The sequence below is a fragment of the Anolis carolinensis genome, chromosome 2 (genome assembly GCF_035594765.1).
Source record: "Anolis carolinensis isolate JA03-04 chromosome 2, rAnoCar3.1.pri, whole genome shotgun sequence".
Taxonomy (NCBI): domain Eukaryota; kingdom Metazoa; phylum Chordata; class Lepidosauria; order Squamata; family Dactyloidae; genus Anolis; species Anolis carolinensis.
The window spans coordinates 79,097,543-79,113,163 of NC_085842.1; the positions used below are offsets into that span (position 1 = coordinate 79,097,543).

General features: G+C 40.6%; 1 long non-coding RNA gene across 1 annotated transcript; it reads left to right on the forward strand.

The window, feature by feature from the left end:
• The first annotated feature begins 401 nt into the window (after nucleotides 1-401).
• LOC134296083 (uncharacterized) lies at nucleotides 402-14,549 on the forward strand. Its single transcript, XR_010002660.1, has 4 exons — nucleotides 402-650; nucleotides 7,353-7,430; nucleotides 10,938-11,388; nucleotides 13,754-14,549. It is a non-coding gene; the product is annotated as an uncharacterized LOC134296083 (long non-coding RNA).
• Nucleotides 14,550-15,621: the final 1,072 nt, after the last annotated feature.

The window sequence follows — 15,621 nt, forward strand, 5'->3', positions numbered from 1 at the left end:
CATGGCTCATGGGTGATGTAGGGCAGGGCCAGCGCATGCCGCCACCACAGAAACACAGGAGGCTTCCCATGTTGCCATCAGAAACAATGAGAGGAGCAGCGTGGTCCATGCTCCCCCCCCCCATGGATCAGCTGGAACAGGAGCCGGGCAATGCGGGGCATGGGGCACCGGGGTCCCGATGCCACCCGACAACTCAGGGTAATTCTGGTGACCACGTGACAAGGTTGTTAAGCTTTTACAAATAAATAAAATACAGCTCCATGCCATCTCACAAAGAAAACAAGGGGTTCCTTCTTTGGAAAGGACTCTTAACATCCATTTCAAAGCTCACACATCTAGTTAAGCTAGAAAAACTATATCAATTTTCCTCTTTAAAAGGAAAAAAAGATTCATAAGAGGGCAGCATCATTTGAAAGATTGGATCAGAACATGTTTGAATTTAGAGAACCTTTGTGTTATTGTGGTTGGAATGTTGGGCTATAGTTCTGGAGACCAGGATTCCAACCTCTGCTTGGGCATGGAGTGACCCCAGCCAAATCATACTTTCTGAAATTCAGAGGAAGCAAAGGCAACCCCTTTCTGAACAAAGCTTGCTAAGAAAATACCATAGGTTTGTCACCATAAGCCAGAAATGACTTGAAAGCACCCAGGTATCCTGTTCCTTGTTTTTCTATTCCATTTTGTCATTTTGTACCTTTATTATATACTAGCTGTGCCTGGCCATGCGTTGCTGTGGCTTTTTTTAGGTGGTTCCATGTCTTAGAGGGGGGATTCCTTTGTTGGGAGGTGTTAGGTGGCCCTGATTGTTTCCTGGATGGAATTCCTTTGTTTTCAGAGTGTTGCTCTTTATTTTGTGTTTTGAGACGAGAGAGTGATGAGTACCGAATGGGTTTGGACCTTCAAAGAGTGGGTGTTTCCCTGTTTGAGGGGGGGGATCCTTTGTTTAGCGTAAGAATGTAGAGACGTGGATGAGGGGTTGTGTTGTCAATTTTCTAGGTTGGGGGGCCTTTCGTTTTGTTGTTTTGCCTGGTGGAGCGACATCATTATCCTTTTATATATATAGATGGTACATAGAGACACGTAAGCATCCCAATCCCAGCAGTCCAGACAATATAGAAGCTAATTTATGAACCACATTATTTCACCAAGAAGCTTTTCTAAACAGCCTGTTAGCACATAGATTGATCTGCAAAGCTGTCAAGATATGTGCCCTTCACAGCAACCATATGTACTGTTCTTGCAATTTCAGCAGTGGACCTCTCTTTATTAATGTTACCTGGTTGGTCAGCCACATCCCACCTTACCCTGGGAATCTAAGCCTCTCATGCTTCAAGGAGCTTTAAGTACCGTTTTATTCCTATTAGCTGTTTATTGTACATGAGTCAGTTCATGACAGCAGTGGAGGAGAAGAAAGGGCCTTTCTTGTTCTGGCCCAAAGGGTGTGACCAGTCACCCAACTGGTTAGATCATCTGTTACCTAAAGCATTTTGAGGAAGTTGGTTCCCATGAAGACAAGGGGCTAATGATAGTGGTGAAAGCCAGGTAAAGTGTGGGCAGAAGCTATTCACTCTCCTAATGGGAAGATCATAATTTGGCTGTTGCTATCAGCACGCCTCAGCTTTCACTGCTGATGGGATGTGATAAGCAGCGCTCATCCGCTTTAATAAGCATGTGTCTCCACTGACCTACAAGCCAAAGCTGCCTCTCCCATGGAGAAAGTGTTCGAGTAACAGGACAGCTTTGTACTGGTGGCAAAAGACTGCAAGGAAGAGACCTGTGCTTTATGAGTTCAGCAGGGCCTGTCTCTTGTAACATCACTGGGGGGTCATTCTTAGGTCTCAGTTTCTGCCCCTGAAAAATCAGGTTACAAGATGTTCCTGACCTGGAAATCCTAAAGGAAAGGCTTTTCAGAGAGTCAAGATGGGCAGGAAGGGATAAGTTGTTGAGAAAGCCCCTTTACCCTTGGAGAAGCATCCTGATTGCCGACTATTTTCTTTTACAAATATCTCCTTAATGTTATCGCATTATCCTGAATGAGATGTGCATTATATTTTCATCACAGTGCTGGTAGATACTAATACTACCTTGGTGTAGTATTAGTGCTAATATTTTCCCCCCAACTTTCCTTCCTAGTGTCAAATCCAGCTGGAAGAAAGAGACAGATTTTTCTGAGTAATACTCCAGACTTGGCATACTCTCTATTCTTTAGTAACTTGAATCAGCTTTTGGATGAAAAAAGGAAAAATGTTGCTTCATCTGCCTTTAATAACAGCCACCAACCCACGCTCTTCAAATGGCTGAGCACTTCCATTAACAACAATAACAAAAAAAAAACACCTCTTGGTACATAAATAATTGCAGGAGAGCGTTAGTCCTAAACTGGGTTATCGGTACATGTTTGGGCATAGACAGGCACACACTGAAGTCAGTACAAGTGAGGAAAGACAAACACCTCCTACACAAACCGGAAAGGGGAAGGGAGCAGCAAAAAAAACTGGAGATGGATCAAGAGACCTGTCAGGACAAGATTAGACCATTTCAGAAAGCACACTCATTGAAAGGAACCAGCATAGTATTTAACTGGGCATGTTTATTATGTTTTCAACTTAGACGTTCCCATTTATTATCCCGTCACCCCCTGCATCAATGGCATTTCTTTCTTCCTGACACACACACGTACACACACATCTTTTTTTCTACAATAACACAAAAGGTTTTTTTTCCTACCAATTGCAACACAATATTGCTAATGGTTGATATGAGATAGCATTTAATGGATCAGAGTGTTCCTGGTTCAGATCTAGCCCCTCAAATGCTGGGTAGTTTAAGAAAGCCTGCAATTTACACACACAAAAATGGAACTTTTGGAACTAGAGCTTCCAAGATCCCATAGCCCACATGATTACTGCCAGTGCATAATGGGTTCAGGGATGTGTAGCCCAAAAAGTAACATTTCCAAGTTCTGTATTTCTCATATTCCTTTACAGAATGGAGATAATAAATCTGATTTATCTTACAGGATTTAATGGATAAGTGAGATAGCATGTGTGAAGTGCTTTGGACTTTCAGAAACCTTTAAGCCGTATTTTTCTACTGTTTTATTAATAAGTGGGACCTCAGAAACCACTAGGCAATCTTGTCCCCCCATGAATACCAAAATTTGTGAGTTCTTGCTGTATTTACATAAAAACCATTTACTGGTGTTATTCTATTGTCTTCAGCTATAAAAACTTCCCACAGCGCTTCCTTGGGATTCTCGTTTGGCAAGGCACTAAAAATTATCTGTGTGAGATCTATAGCTTTGTTCTGGGAATAGCCATCCCCAGAGTCCTCTGGGAAGAGCAGGAATAGCTGTCAACCCAATTGCCTGAAAACAGGAACCCTGTTCCTCCTTGAACTAAATTTCTGGAGTGACTCTTACCTCATGCTTAAGAGGCCAGTACTATTGTTGGTGGTTGTATCAGTATCAGTACTGCATCCACTTCAGGACACATGAAGAAGAGCTAAGCCCCGCCAGCCCACCTGTGGTTTCTTAGCATGGATAGCAATCTGTGTCGTGCAAAAGATATGACAAATGGTGGATCGTGATAATTATGAATTGATTTCTCAAACTCATCAGACAGCAAAGCCAATGTTCAGGAATTCTGATACTATCCCAAACATATGAAAGGTCGAGTCTTGAAAACGGCTGCACAAACAGGTCTTTTAAATCAAATTCAGCTACTTCTGCTAATGTTCTTATGTTGAGTGATTTCAGCTCTGCTAAAACTTTGGATTTGGAAGCCCAGCATGTCTAGCCATTCCAGAAAGCCAAATCAGACACAGATGGGGTAGAAGGCAAAACCAGAGGTTTGTTCTCAATGGCCAAAGAGGATGTCAGTGAAGAAAGCACTCCAAAGTACTGACATGCCACAATTTCAAATGCAGAACATTTTTATTTCATTTGACTGCTATTCAAGAAACCTGCACCAGTTCCTGATTGGCTCAGAAACTGTCCAGCTAGGATCCATATCCTGAATGACTCAGGACTTCGTCGAAGATCTTTGCTGATTGTCTCTTTGTATGACTGGAAATTTAAAAAAAATTGTCATTGGATCATATGAAGGGTTAGTCTGTTTAATAGTCCATCTCTGAAGGGGGTGAGATCCCAAAGGAATGTAGTGTGGCAATATGTAAAGAGTCTTTGATGGACTTAATGGGTTAGCGCTGGTTGGCACAATAGCGTTAGTCCAGTGTACACAATGATCTTTGGGGAAGATGACAATCTCAATAGATGAAGCTGGCTTGAGGCATGTGCCAGATCTTTCCCACAGGGAGCAGGAAATGAACCCAGGGAGCTCTAACATACATCCATTGAGTAATCCCCCTCCCGCCTCTCATCTCACAGTCCATTGTGAAGGAATTGAGGAAATTAAAGTAGGGGTCTTGAGTGTGACCCAACAATATTCCAGAGGAAAGTTATACATGAGGTTAATGCACACTAGGTTTTGCAGAGCTGCGGCTTCTATTTTATACAAATTTTTATATTTCATAATTTGTGGGTTCGATTCTCAATATCACTCATACAGTCCATATACTGTAATCTGTTTTTCCGAGCTGTAGTCTTACATGCACGAGTTCAGGTGTGCAGCTACTAGGGGTGGGTAGCATAAAGGCACTATTACCTTAATAAGAATCCCTCTTTTGATGAAATTTTCCTTCAGCCTCCAAATTTCTGGAATTTCAATGTTTGAGCCATTGAAAATTGTTTACCTTTAAAACTTGTACATTTCCTGTGTTCATGCTCCTTTGGTAACTTTCCATGCCCCCTTTTTTGGGGTGCCTAAATTGTGTTTCTAAATTCTCCACTGAATGTTTAAGTTATTGCAATATTAGACATTTGGGGATTGAGGGAAAATTCCATTCAGGAACATAATTGTTATTTATGGGGGAAGGGTGCCCCTCATCCCCTCTCCCAGTGCTATATCTCTGGTTTAGAAATAGCTGTGAATCCCATTCCCTTCTGCTTGATCACTGGGGAAAAAGAGTCTAGATTTTCCACTTATAGGAAATGTACCTCTTGGTAGTAAGGGCTGCTCTCAAAATATATCAGGGCTGATGTTGCCTTGGTTCCACAAACAGAAATGAACCCATTAAACAATGCCGCAGCTTATAGTTAACAAGATGCCATGATTGTAAGACTAAATGAAAAGATACATGTGCTCCTGACCCAGAACTGGCAAGCCAAGCCCGCTGGGCAGCCTCTTGTTATGAATGCTAAAGTGATTTCTGGATGACCACATTGTCAACACGAGTTTAATCTCAATCTGTTTAATCTGCTATTTATGATGATATCCTTGGGGCATCAAGTAAACTGAAGTTTAATTCATGATAGTTAAAATAGCAGATTCATTTCAGTGTAAGAGCAATATTCCACTCCATATATTAGTGGAGATATTTAATTCTCTAATCCTTCTTAATTTGAATTTTTCTGGAAATTTTTCTACAGACTATAATCATGAGTTTAAGCATAGGCTGCAAAGTGCTTTTAAACAACTCCATGACCCCATGACAATTGGAGTGTTATTATAATGCTAGAATTATGTTGTGTGATCATCTGAATCCTTCATAGGATCCCTATAAGTTGAATGTTATTTGATAGCTCAAGAACAATATTGTTTTTCAGCCCCCTATGCTGAGGAAGCATACTTGTTAGTGAAGTTGGAGAATGTTAGCATTAACTATCACAGAATTGTGACTTTACTTGCTATTTTTTTTGGAGTTCTATAGCAGTTATTATGATATTTGCCTTACTTATAAAGCATGGGATCCACAGACAGTGTCATTCATTCCCTCATTGATAACTTGTGAATTTCCTGAGGTATCTTCATATTATTCATATTTTTAAAAACAATTTCTTAGTGATTTCCTCCTCAGCACTTCAATTGTCCTTTCATTATTTTATTTCATTGATGCCATGTTCTTTGGATGTTTGTTTATATCAAGCTAATGGCTTTTAGACTTCCTCCATGTGAATACGAGTTCACTTTTTACATAATAAAAATTATATCGCATGAAGGGGCATCAGGAATTTAGAGATACTTAGGTGAAGCATGGCCAAAAAAGGTTGATATAGATCAGGCATGGGCAAACGTGTGCCCTCCGGGTGTTTTGGACTTCAACTCCCACAATTCCTAACAGCCTACTGGCTGTTAGGAATTGTGGAAGTTGAAATCCAAAACACCCTGAGGGCACACGTTTGCCCATGCCTGATATAGACTGTGTGCTGATGGATATATTACTATTATTCAATATTTATTTAAAACCACTGGTGAGCTGAGTAGCGTAGCCTCCACAGATGAAGACTGGGACACATGTGACCAAGTAACATCCAAGTGTGGTCAAGAAGGAAAAAGAACCTTATTTAAGCTGAAGAGGGCCTAATCTTTATTCCTAAAGCTGCCACTCCTCTTCTCTCTGGGTCTCCATCTCTTTCTGAGTTGAACCAGGGGCAAATGTATCTTCTTTGGGATTTCCCCAGTGGACTAGAACAAAATATTAATTCATCAGGTTTCAATTTGTACAAAGTAGTTATAGAAAGCTTCCTTAGGCGATCCTTCGTTGTTCGAGTATGATTGTCTTCCAGGTGTAGTGTCCTGACGGTGAATACGAAGGTGACTGTGGAGCCCTATCCTTGACCCACATGTTCTTCCACAGTGAGGACATTGGTTTCCAGGTGGAAGGCGGTCCTGAGCAGGGTTGGCTTGATGCACCTTCCTCTTGGCACGTTTCTCCCTTAAGCCCTCCATTTGTGCCTCTTCAAATTCTGCAGCACTGTTGGTAACAGCTGACCTCCAATTAGAGCGCTCAAGGGCCAGGGCTTCCCAGTTCTCAGTGTCTATGCCACAGTTTTTACCTTTCCCGTTCTTGAGTTGAGAGTATAGTAGCTGCTTTGGGAGATGGTGATCGGGCATTCAGACAATGTGGTCAGTCCAGCAGAATTGGTGGTGAAGGAGCATTGCTTCAATGCTAGTGGTCTTTGCTTCTTGCAGCATGTTGACATTCGTCAGCCTGTCTTCCCAAGAGATTTTTTGGAGGCAACACTTATGGAATTGTTCCAGGAGTCGAGTGTGACCCGAGTATAGAAAGCATAGTGGGGAATCAGCAAGTACTGAATTTGGTGCTCCTCCAGTGCTTGACACCTGATACACTTAAACACCCTTCCTTCTAACAGTTAGCAATTGAACCCTTTAATGTAGTGGGTGTGATACTGCAGGTTAGACTCTGAAACTATAATAGCTCATCCATTGTACTAAAGAGATTCATTCTCCAGTCTGTAATCTGTATCCTTGCGATTTTTTTCCTTCACCAAGGGCAATGAGATGGAATTCTTTGTGCCACATTGTTCCCAGTGATAACAACTGACATCCTCGGGAACTCATCCACCCATGGTATGTATTGCCCATCCGTACATCCCAGACTTTCCTCTGGGAACTGCGATTAAAGCTGAATGCCTCACAGCACGTGCAATATTGCTCAGCAGAGGCCACGTTATCTTCATCAAAATGCCAGCCCTTTGGGGATGTAATAAATGATGATCTGAGCAGCAACAATACCAAGAACAAACAAGAGACAGGAGGAGGAAGCTGAACGGAAGAATAAATGGCACCATCTGATAAGGCTTCCTTCAACATGCACGTTCCCCACGTGAGCATGGCAAGTTATGCTATTCTCAAGGCTGTCTCCCCACCCGTGTTTAGCCGCAGTCGTTTGCTACACCCAGAGTTATTACAGTCCAGTTTTTGGGAAAATAAAGGACTGGCCATCAGCCTCACGTAGCACACAGCCTGTGTTCCTCCTGAGCTATTCTCTGCGAGGAGCTATCAGACAACCATCTCCTTCAGCATCCTGAAGGGAGCTAACATTGCGACGTCATTTTGGGACAATGGGGGGGGGGACATAAGCAATATCTCATCTTTTTAAAAGGTGCTTGGGAGCCACTAAAAATAAAACAGAGAAAGGAAGGAGATAAACTTTTTGAAAACATCCAGGGCAAAAAGGCAGGAGAAAAAGACCAGGGAGTTTGGGGGGGGGGGGGGGGGGCAGAATTTAGACTAGCTCCAGTGAAAAAGAGGAATTAATTCTGAATCAAAGAAATTGGATTTCTGAATGAAATTACATTTGCTTATTCAATGCCATGGCAACTGATAATACTGTTATATTAAAAGTAACTTCCTGGGAAACCAGAAGTGAAGTATCCCTGGCTAGGATAATTTTTCATTTCAGATTAGAATATATTCTTGGCTGTTCTTTTTTCAAGGCCGTATGGACGCCAGGGATTTGGCTTGCAGTCAAACCACCTTGGGCTCTTATCCTATTATCTCTTATAGGCTAGCCAGGGTCAGTTCAGGCCAGTTAAGGAGATCAGCAAATTAGTCCCATTGGTCTGACTGCTTTTTCTCTATGGGTTATATAAACTAGCACAACTTCTTCATTCAGCACAACTGATTCCCTCGAGGCACAACAAACCATCCATGTGCAGTTCATGCTGATCTGTGCCATCCCTGAAGGATGTATTCAGAAAATACCATCTGGGTACATTGCAACGTTGCCCACTCAGAAGAAGACACCATGCTTTCACAAGTATTTTTTTTTCTAAGCCTCTATTTCTGAAAAATACAGTTGCCATCTTTTCCCATATGAAGCTCCTGTGCATTTTTACAGGCATCCATTCAACAGCTCTTGGAGGGCAGATTGGTGCCAATGTTAACTTCATTGGGGCACCAAGCTAGAAACTCCAAACTTCAGTTGAGGAGTTCTGAACTCCTTGTGCTTCATGGTTTTAAACTGTTTTTAAATGCTTTTGTTGTCTGCCACTCACCCTGACCTTATATATATATATATATATATATATATATATATATATATATATATATATATGGCTGAATATAAATATTTCAACAACTAACAAAACAACATTATTTTCCCTATCACAGAGATTCTAGAAATACATTGGCCTATTGAATTCTCTCTGTTGCATTGTTCTAATTTGCCAGAAGAAGAAAAGGAAGAAATGGCAAGAAACTAAACTGATTTTTGCCCTAAAAACCTGGCATCAAATTAGGAGCACAAGTATGCCCTCAAAACTATTTTCAGAAACACAACTGACTAAAACTGTATTTCCCCTGCTTCCTCCCCATTGCTCTTCTCTAATTCATCCTATACTGTAAATCCCTTATCACTGTGGAACCCATATCAATTGTTCTACTTACCTGGGCTCTGGGGAAAATGTTCTCTCTAGGAATTTGCTAGGTCCTCCATTGGGATTTTTGTGCTTTCCTTGGAAGCTATCCTAGAGTCATGCTGGAGGATGTAGCAGATTTCTAGAGAGGATATATCCCCAGGAATCTCTAGGTCCTGCAGTCCAACTTTATGGTATGCTGAACCCAAAATCAGGTAATTTAGTGGCATTTGGATTGCCACATTTGGTTCAGAAAAAAATTGTGATCCAGCTAGAAATGTGTCCCCCACAGATACGGGGACCTTACTGTATATCCATTTGATATATTTCCCTCACTATAGAGATGCATTGTTCCCTCCTTTGATGGAAGTTATGCATTGTCTCATAGAAGGAAAAAGGTGCAACATATCCATTATGGGCAATTGCAGGCAAAACGGGTGTCAATCACATTTCCTAACAATCTCTTTTTTGCAGTGGGGGTTTTCCAGAACACACCCCAAAGGATGCTAAAACATCTACATGGCAATTCTGTCAACAGTAGGCAAGACTGATGGCTACATCTACATTTGCCTGTGGTGTGCCCCTGTCTTTTAAGTGACATGGGCATAAGCCTTTGAGGCCACATCTACACTGCCATATAATGCAGGTCCAAACTGCATTATTTGGTTAGTGTCGACTCATATAATGCAGTGCAGTTAAACTGCATTATATCTGTCTACACACTGACCATATAATGCAATTTCAAATGGTATTATATGGCTATGTAGATGGGAATATAGAGTAACCAAGATTAGAATATGTGTAGTTCACATGCAGCACTTCACATCAAGCATGTGCCAGTCTGCTATAAATAAAACAAAGTGTTGATTAGCAGAACTATTTACATGGTCTCACATTTTCAAGGCTACAAATGTGAATAAGTGGGAGATGAAGAAAAACCAAGCCTGCTGTCATAGAAAACTCGGAAGTGACATTTATTGCCTGTATTAAAAGTATAATTTCTGTATTCATTTTCCTTAATTACAACATGGAAGACACACTCATGTTCTGATAGTCAGGGTCCCACTGTTCATATGTCACACATTGGCTGTGGCAGTATATCAACTGTCAGATGCGATCAGATATCAGCATCCACCATATCAAATGTTCACTTTTATATGTCAAATATAGTCATATGTTAATTGTAAACCATGTCTACTGCAGACAGAGTGCTAAATAGATACTACAAAATGCTGGATGCTGTTGCATGTCATTTAGCAGATATTAGCTGCTATGTCAGATGTTAAATGCTAACTGTTCTTACATGTTCATGTCTACTAACAGAACTGTATCTGCCAAATATAGACTGATATTGAAAACTAATTGGATATGAAATGTCTAATGCATAAACATTCATCCACACGCGGAACGTTTACTGGTATTTAAATTTACAGTTGAGAATTTGGGGATGCAAATCAACTGTTTGCATTCAACTCTTGTGTGAATGAAAAACAAGGTCCCTTCTATACCACCATATAAAATCTAGATTATCTGCTTTGAACTGGATTATATGGCAGTGTAGACATATAATCCAGTTTAAAGGAAATAATGTGGATTATCTGCTTTGACAATCTGGAAAGTGTAAAAAGGGCCTAAGAGTCTAATAACAATCTATTCCTAGCAGGCCAGTTTACTTGGTGACCTTTGTGGTTAAAGAACTTCCATTCCTTCCTTCCAGGTTTATTGACGACAAGTACACACAGATCAGAGCAGCAATTTTGCTTAGGAGAAGCCACATTTGGTTCAGCTAAAATATGTTCATTCAGTTCTTATTAAAACTATTCATTGGCATTTACATAGAGACAAATGGAAAGCAGGAGACCATTGCATAAAATCATGGCCATAGCCTGCACATTATTTTTGTAGTTATTTTCAGAGACCACCTAACATTGAAGCAGATTTGCATACTAGTGCGATCCTCCACAATTATGAACACATTCTGTTTTTAAAATAACTCCATCTGGGTATATTTGCAAGAGCTTTCTTGATTCAGCAGCAGCAAAATCTCAAATCAGTTATCAGAACCAACTACTGAGAGCAGGATTTCACAGAATCAAATGTTCATCAATGAGCAAAGAAACATCTGCTCCTCTGGCTCTGGGCACTGGGAGCTCAAGGAGTGCATGGAGGTAAGACAGAGGACTAACCAGAGCATACGATGCCTCTCATACCCTGCTCTACTATTCATTGATGTTATGTTTTTATTGATATGACATTGTTTTATTGCTGACTTTGTTTTATTGTTTTATTGCTGTTATTGTATTGTTGTCGGGCATGGCCCCATGTAAGCCGCTCCGAGTCCTTTCAGGGAGATGGGGCGGGATATAAAAATAAAGTTATTATTATTATTATTATTATTATTATTATTATTATTATTATTATTATTATTATTACTAGATAGTTTTGTATGGGAGAAAAGCGGCAGAGAGGATGACTAATCTGTTACCAGAACTATGTGCTAAATGTGAAGGCATATCATAGGCGATCACTGTGTCCGAGTATGATTGTTTTCCAAGTGTTGTGTCTTGGTGGTAGGTCCACCAGGTGACTGTGGAGACCTATTATTGACCTGCATGTTCTTCCACAGTGAGGACACCAATTTCCAGGTGGAAGGTGGTCCCAGTCAAGGTTGGCTTGATGCGCCTTCTCTTGACACATTTCTCCCTTTCACCCTCCATTTGTGCCTCTTCAAATCCCACAGTACTGTTGATAACAACTGACCTCTAGTTAGAGCGCTCAAGGGCCAGAGCTTCCCAGTGTCTATGCCACAGTTTTTAAGGTTGGCTTTGAGCCCATCTCCAACTTTACTAACAAGTATGTTCCCTCAGCATAAGGGGCCAAAATAAAATATTGTTCTTGTGCTATTCAACTTATAGAGATTCTATGAAGGATTCAGATTCTCACACAACATAATTCTAGCATTATAATAACACTTCAATTGCCAAGGAGGTCTCTGTTAAAAATTCTAAATGACCCTCACTAAGCTGTAAAACTCATGATTTCATAGGAGATTTTTTGGAGAATGGTCCAGAAAGCACTCCGATTCATTGTGTCAAATATGAAGACATATAATTATATGTGAATAGGGTGAATTGGAGTGTATAGAGCAAGTAGGAAAGAGCTGGCCTCATTCTTGTCTGGGACAAAAAATCCCTTTGATTCTTGTAGCTGAAGAGAAGCAACACTGGAACCAAAACCAGCATGAGCTTTAACAAGGATGTACCCATGGAGGGGGGTGGGATTCTGCCGCTCATGAAATTTCATTCAGCCTTCAAATTTCTTATATTGCAGTACTTTGAAACTTCATTGGAATATGCAGAAATACAGTTTTTTCATCCACAAAAAAGAAGGATGAGAATGGGAACACAGCAAATAGAGATGCTCCAAATGTGAACAATTTTCACTCTCTGGTATAGTAGAAATTTGGGGACCAAAGGAAAATTTGATTGAGGTGCCATAATGCCCATTATAAGGGGCAATACTTTCACTTTGACCCACGTGCTGCTTAGTAACAGTAACAATAAATATAGGGATGTACAGTAGTCCAATTGATTTGACACAAATGTTGAAATAATTGGAGCTATGCACCCCTCCGTTATGACATATGCATTGCAGACAGTCCATTTGTCCTAACATCTTGACACGCTTTCCATTTCAGCATGTGTATCAATCAATCTAAGCAGGATTTTCATGGGTGAGCAGGGAGTTGAATTCCTAGTCTCCCACCATCTTATTTCAGCACTGGAACCACTATGCCACACTGGTTCATTTTCTCAGCTAATTACTTTCTAGAAAAATACTTTATTCTATCACCCATTTTTCTCTAGCCACTTGGCAATGTGTACTAAGTCTTTCTCGTGAAATATCTCTTGCAATGCCCCCAAATCTCTTTCCCTGTTCTATACTTTGCAGCTCATCCTCCATGCCCCTGCCTTTTTTCTTGCTTTGACTTCTTTTGGGGTTCTATTTCTAATTCCTCACTATTCCTTCTGTTAGAAGATGGTAGAAGAAGTACACAAAGCTCTCAATTTTCCAGCAATTTTTATACTTTGAGAGCATCTCAGAGGTGGGCCCCACCACAATGAAACCAAGAAGCTATTCCAGTCCCGTAACTGTCAGCTTTCCTACTTTTCTGCCTTTAGTTCTCTGGTCCTCAGTGCTCCTAGAGGTATGTTTCCATCCTGTAAGAAGGAAACTCCAAGAGCTCTTTACAGAAACATTTAACCACACAGCAGAGTTAACAAAATGCTCTATCTTTGTTTCCAGCAGCCGGGGCCAAAAAGGTTCTCTGTGACCACTGGAAGATACTATGAGGGTGTGAGGATGTGGAATAAACCACATCATGCCAAAGAGGACTGGTCATTCAAACCCACCAAATTTGTAACATTTCTAACTACAGCATGGCGGTCAGCGTAGGACAGCCTTTGAATCAAACAGTTTAAGTAACACAGAGTTGCTTCCACAGAAAATTAAGCTTATGCTTATGTCTTCCAGTTAGATGCCTAAAAATAGTGGCAGACGGAAAGCCACAATCGAGCTACTGTGAAGAAAGGAGAGAGAAAAAAAACCCCTCTTACCTCAGATAGCTGATCCTAAATGCTATTCTTAATCTGAATTCTGTCCAAGATGTCTTAAGAGAAAACCAAGAGAGTAATACCAGATCAAGAAGAGAAAACAGACTGACTCCAACAAACTGTGTGATCAGCAAGAAATATGCAAGCTTTTCTAGAGATTCCTCAAGAGCCATTCTTCTGTGTAATCTAGTAAGAAAGCCATTAAAAGCAGTTCCCGGGCCACAAAGAAAACATTTGCTTATTGAGTCATATCCTTTGAAATATATTTGTGCATTAAGCTTTCTGTGGGGAAACCCACAGGGGCAAAACACAAAAACACACACACATGCCTCAGCAGACTACTCTTTTAACCTCACCCGATATATGGCATAATGGATGAGTGCTAACATTGTATGCACTTAAATCAAAATGTAGATATGAAGAATTGTCTTTCTTCCACCCCCTTTTCCTACTGCTTTAGCACATGAGATGAAACATTAATAGAAGGAGTTGGATGTGCCTAAAGATAAAGCTGCCACCTACTCATCATCCAGAATGCTGACTTCCTCCTCCAAGCTGTCAAAAAGTAAAAATAAAAAAGGACCTACTTACCTCTCTGTAATGACTTTTCAGAAACTAGTGAAAAATCTTTCCTCTTTGGTTTGTGGATTCTTCTTTTGTTGAATTGGTTGAACTGGGATGAGGATGATGGTAACTGGGATGAGGATGATGGTTGATGCTGCTGTGTTTCCTGCTGGCCCAGGGTTTTTGTATTAGATTGTAGGTGATGCATTACATTGCTAATGACATTTCACCTTTATTCTTAGCTGTCCTGTTTTCAGGAAAGTCAGGGTATCAGTCTTATAAATAAATAAATACTGCTGCAAGGTGAATATATGACACTCAGCAGAAAGATCCATCACAATCCAGCTATCCAAAGTCATAATAACCTTTCCATGAAATCCTTTTTGTCTCAAAGAATTCCAGGTTATGCAAAATAACCATCAGCACTCAATTTATTTGTCAGATTAGGCTCCTTTTGGGCCACCCTGATGTGGAATTTGGTTAGCACCTTAAAACTTGTTGTAGTGCATAAAGAATTACAAAAGGAAACGGGGGAAATCTGTAGCGTCCAAACACGTTGTGACCATGTTTATTTTAGGTAATTTTACCCTCTTTCTAGATGAGGATACAAGAAGACTCCATATCTATGGGGGATATGTTCCCTCCCAGACCATGGTTACCTGAAGCCGGGGAGATGACTGAACACTATTAAATTATCTGACTTCTATTTCCGGCATAGTTGCATTGGAGGATCTAGAGATTCATAGAAAGTTGTCTTCTCAAGAAATTTGCTTGGTTCTCCAATACATCACTTTTGGGAAAGCATACTATAGAATTTCTTGGAGGCCTATCAAATTCCTAGAGAAAGCATTTTTCCTTGTGTGCAAATAAGTGAAACCACAAATATGGGTTCTGTAGTTACAGGGCTCTTACTGTAGTGTTTGACGCATCCACTTGCATGGAAGCTGTCACAAGATTCAGGTTATCCCTGCAAAGATGGCCAGGGTGGCTTTTTCTAAAGCTTTGTTGTTTATAGATAGGGCAGATTACGTGCCATCTCTGATGAGGATGAGACTCAGCCTCTCACACACAGAACTTTAGCCCAGTTCATTCAGAAAAATTCAGGAACAGCTAAGATTATGTTTCCTTAATAATCCCTTCTTTCAATTCTGTGCTGAAGGTGCAGAACCTAACTGAAGGGAATTTCTAAATTCCAGTATTTCCTGTCATGGCACTGCTTGAAAT